This window comes from Bos javanicus, chromosome 17 (assembly GCF_032452875.1).
Source record: "Bos javanicus breed banteng chromosome 17, ARS-OSU_banteng_1.0, whole genome shotgun sequence".
In the NCBI taxonomy this organism is placed as follows: domain Eukaryota; kingdom Metazoa; phylum Chordata; class Mammalia; order Artiodactyla; family Bovidae; genus Bos; species Bos javanicus.
Window position 1 is genome coordinate 61597123 of NC_083884.1, and position 7977 is coordinate 61605099.

Here is a 7977-nt window from a genome sequence, read left to right on the forward strand (position 1 = left end):
TTATTCATTAAGCTTCATTTCATCCTCAACCCCAGCTGGCCTTCTTGTTCCCAGGGGAAGGGAACTACATAGAGAGGAAGGATGGAGTCTTGGACATGGGGGTCTGGCCCTTGGGACTTGCAGTTTCGACCTTGGGCTCTGCGTCATACATTTTCCGAGACTCAGTTCCATCAACAGGTGAAACAGTGGGGGCTCAGACAGTCAAGCAAGCAGCCCAGCTAGGGAGCCGCCCCAGTGGGATGTGGCCTCGCATCTCCTGACACCCAGCAGTGGTGGTGGTGGCTTAGTCGCTCAGTTGTGTCTGATTCTTTGCCACCCCCATGGACTGTAGCCCGCCAGGCTCCTCTGTCCATGGGGTTTCCCAGGCAAGAATACCAGAGTGGGTTGCCATTTCCTCCTCCAGGGGATCTTCCCGACCCAGGGATCGAACCCGCATCTGGTACATCTGAGCTAATGTCTCAGACACTCACCAAGATGGTAAATCATTCCAGAGCAGAGAGGGTCTTAAACTAGGGGGTGATGTTTTTGCAGGCTGGAGCTGATTCACTCTGTCCTCCGTAGAGGAACATGGCTCTCTATCTGCCACTGTCCCCATCTTTCTCTACAGCCTCCCCAACACCAAGCAAGCTCCTACTTGGTCCCTGGAGTTATTTGAGTTTGCCTGCCCTGGGAACCTTTGGACAGAGGAACTCTTCCTCTCTCCTCTTGCCCCTGAAAAGGAAAGGAATCAGTTATTAACAGAGAAACTGGGGCACAGGATAAGGCTCGGTGACTTGCCCCCTGTTGCTCAGCAAAATAGCCCACGGGACCAATCATTGAGAGATACCACATCCAACATGGATGCTCTTGTCCCAAGAGACATACACATTCACACGCATGATATCTGATCTGGAAGTATCTGCTGCTGCTGCTAAGTCGCTTCAGTTGTGTCCGACTCTGTGCGATCCCATAGAAAGCAGCCCACCAGGCTCCCCCATCCCTGGGATTCTCCAGGCAAGAACACTGGAGTGGGTTGCCATTTCCTTCTCCAATGCATGAAAGTGAAAAGTGAAAGTGAAGTCGCTCAGTCGTGTCTGACTCTTAGTAACCCCATGGACTGCAGCCTACCAGGCTCCTCCACCCATGGGATTTTCTACGCAAGAGTACTGGAGTGCAGTGCCATTGCTAATTTCCTGACCAGGGATCAAACCCATGCCCCCTGCAATGGGAGCGCAGAGTCTCAAACACTGGACTACCAGGGAAGTCCCATGAAGGAGATATGATATTTTAAGAATATCATCTTATCACTGCTTCCCCCTTGCTTCACTCCCCTGGGAAGAAGAGAGACAGACAGTGAGAGACAGAGAGTGACAGAGACAGAGAGACAGACAGAGACAGAGAGTAAGAGAGACAGAAAGAGAGGCAGAGAGACAGTAAGAGACAAAGAGACAGATCAGAGAGAAACAGAGAAAGAGAAAGAGAAAATAAAAGAAAAAAAGAGGGAAGGAAAGAAAAAAAGGATCCTACTTGTAGCGTTTGCTAATTCTCATGATTTCAAATATTGCCCCAGCAGAGAGCTTCCCTGGTGGCTCGGACAGTAAAGAATCTGCCTGCAATGCAGGAGACCTGGGTTCGATCCCTGGGTTGGGAAGATCCCCTGGAGGAGGGCATGGCAACCCCTTCCAGTATTCTTGCCTGGTGAATCCCCATGGAAAGAGGAGCCTGGCAGGCTACAGTCCAGGGGGTCGCAAAGAGTCAGGCATGACTGACTAACACTTTCTTTCAAAACAGAGAAGGGAGTGAAGACACCCTCACTCCTGAACAGTTCTCTGAAGTGCTTGCCTGTGACCCCTGGACGATGGGACAAGGAACCACGTGGCTGCAAATGAGGAAGGGCACCCCCTACAAGCTGGAGTCGGGCAGGGGGCAGGGTACAGACCAAGGGAGGCCCAGGCAGCCTCTCTACCCCATCTCAGTCCTGGAATGTCACTGCCATCCCTCGTTGCATCCAATGATTTATCTGCTTGAAATAAAAATTAAGCTGATTTAGAGGAAAATAGAGAAGTCATCACCGGGCTTGTGTTCTGAGGCTGAAACTCGCTGCAAATATCTTGTTTTTTTTGGTGAACTTTGGACAAAATCCATCACAGGCCATTTGGTCTTAGTCAACTCCTTACATGTTGATGCGTGGGTAATGATAACCCCAAGGCGGGAGGGGCAGTGTCGCCAGTTTGAGCCACAGGGCCCACCAAGGGACTGTCTGTCCTGTTTGGGGATGACGCAAACCCGGACATCATCACCACATGCAGTGCCATCAAATGGCTCAAGGAGGGTTCCAAAAGGTCTGGGTCAAATCGAATGATGGATTGAAGCCAGTTGAAAGAAAATAAAGAGGGCTGGCTGCCAAGTCCTACAGCCAGGGCCACAGAGGTTAAATGAATTCAACCCAAAATAAGTGAAGTGTGATTCGATTGTATTAATCTCATCAAGAAAATACTTTAACTTCTCTGGGAGTTGACTGAGTAGCAGCTAGACATAGAACAACAGATATTTTGTTTGTTTTGTTTGGGTTTTGGGTTTTGTTTTTTTTTAAGGCTGACCCAAGTGGCTTGTGGGATCTTAGTTTCCTGACCAGGAATCAAACCCTAGAAGCACGGAGTCCTAACCATTGGACCTCCAGGAATTCCCAGAACAACATTTTTTTAGATAAAGTCCAGCTTCCCTGGTGGTTCAGAAGGTAAAGAATCTGCCAGCAATGCAGGAGACCTGGGTTCGATTCCTGGGTTGGGAAGATTCCCTGGAGGAGGGCATGGCAATTCACTCTAGTATGCTTGCCTGGAGAATCTCCACAGACAGGAGCCTGGTGGGTTACAGTCCATGGGGCTGCAAAGCGGTGGACACGACTGATTGACTAAATGCAGAGCACACACATTTCACCCACACGAGATCACTTGGTCATGTCAATAAACATAAAGAAGATAGAACAAGGGAGCACACAGTCACATTCTATAATGCTCCTAAGCAGAACTGTTCAGCTTCTACGCTACTGACATTTGGGGCCTGATGATTCTCTGTTGGGGGGTATGCTGTCCGGTGGGCTATAGGATGTTGAGTGAATGGAGGGGAGAGTGACAAATCCAGTAGGGGACAAGTTAGCACAGGCCTGCCCTCAGGATGTTCATGGTCTTCTGGGAAGTGTCCCGGGGCTGCCAGGCTGCAGAATCTCAAAGAGGCTCCAACCCAGACTTGATGGGGAATAAACATGAATGAGAAGCCAGGCTTACAGGGAGGCCTCAGGAAAAGGGAACCAGAGAGGTGGGAAAGTCCTAGGTAATAATAACACTGCCAAAGATAGTCATCATAGCAGCTACTATTCTTTGAGCTCTTACCCGGTGCCTGGCACTGGGCTGTCACTATCTCTGTCGTGCAATTCCTAGTAGGCATCATCATTCCCATTTCTTGGGGGCAGGAAACAGACTTAGGGGAAGTCACATGACCACCCCAAGTTCACAGAGCTGGGTGTCAGTTTCACCCCAGGTTTGATGGACTCAGGAGCCAGAGACCTTAACTAATCAGGAGATGCTCGGGCTTGGCTGCACACTCCCAGGGAGGGTAAACAGAAGTGAGAGCTGTCTGTTCCTCCCCTGGGACTGTGAAAACAATTGTCGGCATCCCTACCTCCACAACCAAGGACACACTGACCTGGGTGTGATGTAACAGAGCCAGCAGGCAGAGGTGAGGGAAGCAACTTGCCTACGGTTCACAGTCAGACTCTCTTCCCTCCTCCTGGGACCACCGGCTCTGCCCTCACCTTCCTCCATTAGATATATCTGGGCCTCAGTTTGCCCATCTGTCAGATGGAGGAACTATTGGTCGCTCAGTCATGTCCAACTCTTTTCGACCTGATGGACCGTGGCCCTCCAGGCTCCTCTGTCCATGGGATTTCCCACGCCAGAATACTGGAGTGGGTTGCCATTTCCTTCTCCAGGGGATCTTCCCAGCCCAGGGATCGAACCTGGGGTCTCCTGCATTGTAGGTGGGTTCTTTACAGTCTGAGTCACCCTCCAAAGGGCAAATGGGGGAAGAGGACTTTCAATTTCCTCTCCTACTTCTCAAGACCTTTCAAGGAAGGACTAAATGGGAGAGGATAGCCTGGTACCCGATTACCCAGAGCTAGGGACAACAATGCCCTCTTGAGTACCAGAAAATGAAAATAGCCATCCTCTGTTAAGTGCCTGCCATGTGCTAGGCACTGCCTACAACTGTACATCAATTAGGCCATAAAATCCTCATAATGTTACTGAAAGCTCAGCCTCTCTGTACACTGATGTCTAATCAGATCCCAGAGAAGAGTTTTGGGTGAAGTAGAAAAAAATTGCTTTGCCAGGCAAAGGGAGACACTCCAGGCTCCTGGCTCGAAAAACTATGTGTCTCAACTCCAGAGAGTCCCTTGGACTGTAAGGAGATCAAACCAGTCCATCCTAAAGGAAATCAATTATGAATATTCATTGGAAGGACTGATGCTGAAGCTCCAATACTTTGGCCACCTGATGCAAAGAGCCGACTCATTAGAAAAGACCCTGATGCTGGGAAAGATTGAAGGCAGAAGAAAAGGGGGTGACAGAAGATGAGATGGTTGGATGGCATCACCGACTCAATGGACATGAGTTTGAGCAAGCTCCGGGAGATGGTGAAGGACAGGGAAGCCTGGCGTGCTGCAGTCAATGGGGTAGCAAAGAGTCAGACACCACTGAGTGACTGAACAACAATTCCAAAGAACTTAATGAGAGTTTTTATAATCATGGGTCAAAGGTAGGGTCTCTAACAAGATTACGGTGTGAGCAGGACTTGCAGTCCCTTAAGTCTCAAATGGTCTTCTAATCTTAATGAACTTTTCAGGTCTCTTTAACCTTGCTTCAGGTGATTTCTCAGCTACTCCTCTTTTGATTAGTAACTGTTCAAATTGCCCTTTGGAACTCAGGAAAGGTCATAATGGTGGAGTCTTGCCTACAAGAAATGGGGGACAGAAATGCCTCCATACCTGGGAACCCCACAGGGCCCTGCTACGTTCCAGGGTGATGTCAGTATTCTAAGCTGATACTCTGTAAATGGGTTAATTGTAGGCTTTGTGAATCAGATCTCAATAAAGTCACTTTTTTTTAAAAACTGCCCAGACAGGATGTCAACAACGACAGACATTTTGTCTTTTTCTTTCTTTTTGGTTCTTATATGATTGATTTCTTTAATTTGGTGTTTTTCAGATCATAGCCATTATCCTTTCTTTTTAAAAAAAAAAGTCTTTATTGATTTTGCTACTATATTGTTTCTGTTTTATGTTTTTGGCCACATTCCTGTGGGATCTTAGGTCCCCAGCCAGGGATTGAACCTGCACACTCTGCACTGGAAGTCAGAGTCTTAACCACTGGAACGCCAGGGAAGTCCTGTGATTAGTATCTGTTGAAGCAAATGGAACAGCAGCAGCAGCACTAAGTCGTGTCTGACTCTTTTGCAACCCCATGGACTGTAGCCCTCCAGGCTCCCCCATCCCTGGGATTCTCCAGGCAAGAATACTGGAGTGGGTTGCTATTTCCTTCTCCAGGGCATCTTCCAGACCCAAGGATTGAATCTGTGTCACCTGCATTAGCAGGTAGATTCTTTACCACTGAGCCGCCTGGGAAGCTTTCCTTGAACAAAGGTAGCCTCAAAAGCCTAAATCTGGGATATCTGATTGTGGCCAGATGCTCTCCCAACCCCCATCTCCAACCCATTCCCTCTCACCCCAGCTTTATGTCCATAAAGGACTCAGAATTCCTAAATTTGCCTTTGACAACTAAAAAATGTCATTTGTCTCCTGATTTTCCAAGAATGAAGTTGCTGCTGCTGCTAAGTTGCTTCAGTCGTGTCCGACTTTGTGCGACCCTATAGACGGCAGCCCACCAGGCTCCCCCGTCCCTGGGATTCTCCAGGCAAGAACACTGGAGTTGGTTGCCATTTCCTTCTCTAATGCATGAAAGTGAAAATGAAGTCGCTCAGTCGTGTCCAACTCCTAGCAACTCCATGGACTGCAGGTTCCTCCATCCATGGGATTTTCCAGGCAGGAGTATTGGAGTGGGGTGCCATTGCCTTCTCTGATTGCTAGCAATCGCTGACTTTTGACACATCCTGCCCAAAAGGAAGTCAGGGCTGAGATCAGGAATGAGGCCCTCTGAGCTCTGGGGAAACCAGCAGAACAGGTCTTAGGACAGTTGGATATTTCCAGGAGAAGTTTTTAGGAACCCGATTTCTTGTATCTTCTCATATCTAGAAAGACACTAAAATCATTAATGGAGAATTCTGTTCCTGGTGACCAGCAGCAACCTTCTACCGAGAGGTATACCCCTTTCACCAAACTATACATATATACTGACCTTCCCACCCTCTTTGGAGCAGCTCCTCTGAGCTTTCTGGAAGGGTATCTGCCCAGCTATTGTCCTCAGTAAGTTCCCAAATAAAACTGAAACTCAAAGCTCTCAGCTCGTGCATTTTTATTTCAGTCGACACATTTCATCCTTGCCTCCTGGGAGATCTTGGGCAATTTTATTTCATCTCTGAGCCTGTTTCTTCACCTGTGACATGGGACTCAAAATGCCCACTCACCTGGTTGTCTCAGGGGTAAGTGAAGCCCCACGTCACATAGGAAATACTTGACATGGAATCAGGCACAAGCAGATGCTCAGGTGAGATAAGAACCAGCTGTATACACTCGGGGGAGTGGGGCTACATGTGAGCTTCCTGATGCCCACTCCCTTCAGCTCCGCCAACCTGGATCCCCAGCACAAACCCGAGGATGTTCCACTACGGAGCGGGCTTGGAAGTACCTGTGGAAGGTCAGAGGGGGCCCGCAAGAGGGAACAGCCTGTCCCATGGAGACAAATGTACAGGCTATTTGTATTCTCTCTGCCTACTATGGGCTTCCCTGGTAGCTAAGCTGGTAAAGAATCCTCCTGTAATGCAGGAGACCCTGGTTTGATTCCTGGGTCAAGAAGATCCCCTGGAGAAGGGATAGGCTACCCACTGCGGTATTCTTGGGCTTCGCTGGTGGCTCAGACAGTAAAGAATCCACCCGCAATGCGTGAGATCTGGATTCGATACCTGGGTTGGGAAGATCCCCTGGAGGAGGGCATGGCAACCCACTCCAGTATTCTTGCCTGGCAAATCCCCATGGACAGAGGAGCCTGGCGGGCTGCAGTCCATGGGGTCGCAAAGAGCTGGACACCATTGAGTGACTAAGCACAGCACCCTGCCTTCTATATCATCCATATTCTTGTCCTGGCTAGCGGGACAGGAAACCTTTGCTGAAGGGGCCAGGAAGAAAGCCAACCGGATGCATGTGGGTGTGGCATTCATGCATGCGTGCCACATACAGACCCCTGCACACAGCCAGAGACAGACCGAGGCTTGGCACGGGGCAAGGAGGCAAAATCTTCCACTTCTGTGATGAAGATGATGGTAATGAAGGTAGTGATGGCTGCCAGCACTTACTGAACAGTCACCTGACACCAGGCCTGTTACATAAATATATTATGGTGTCATCTAATCTTAGAAGGGTGATATTAATATTATCCCCATTTTACAGATGAACAGACAGAGTCCCCAGGACACAACATGACTCGCCTAGGGCCACACATCTAGTAAAGGGCAGAGCCAGCAACCCTGACCCTTCTAGGTCTTACCAATATTGCTCCTTTAGGACAAAGGAGTTATAAAGGATAACAGGGGATGGCAATTTTAAAAAATTGTGTTCAGCTTTTGTGATTAAGTAATACCAGTGGCTTATCACGTCCCTCTTTCTGTTGAATTTCACTTTGAAATTTTATATCCCCAATACTTACGACACTTCAGATTTTTCTGAGTTCTCTTTTTAATGCTTAAAAATATGCTGACACGGTACTTCTCTGATGGTCCAGTGGTTAAGGCCCAGCACTGCCAAATCAGGGGGCATGGGTTCCATACCTGGTC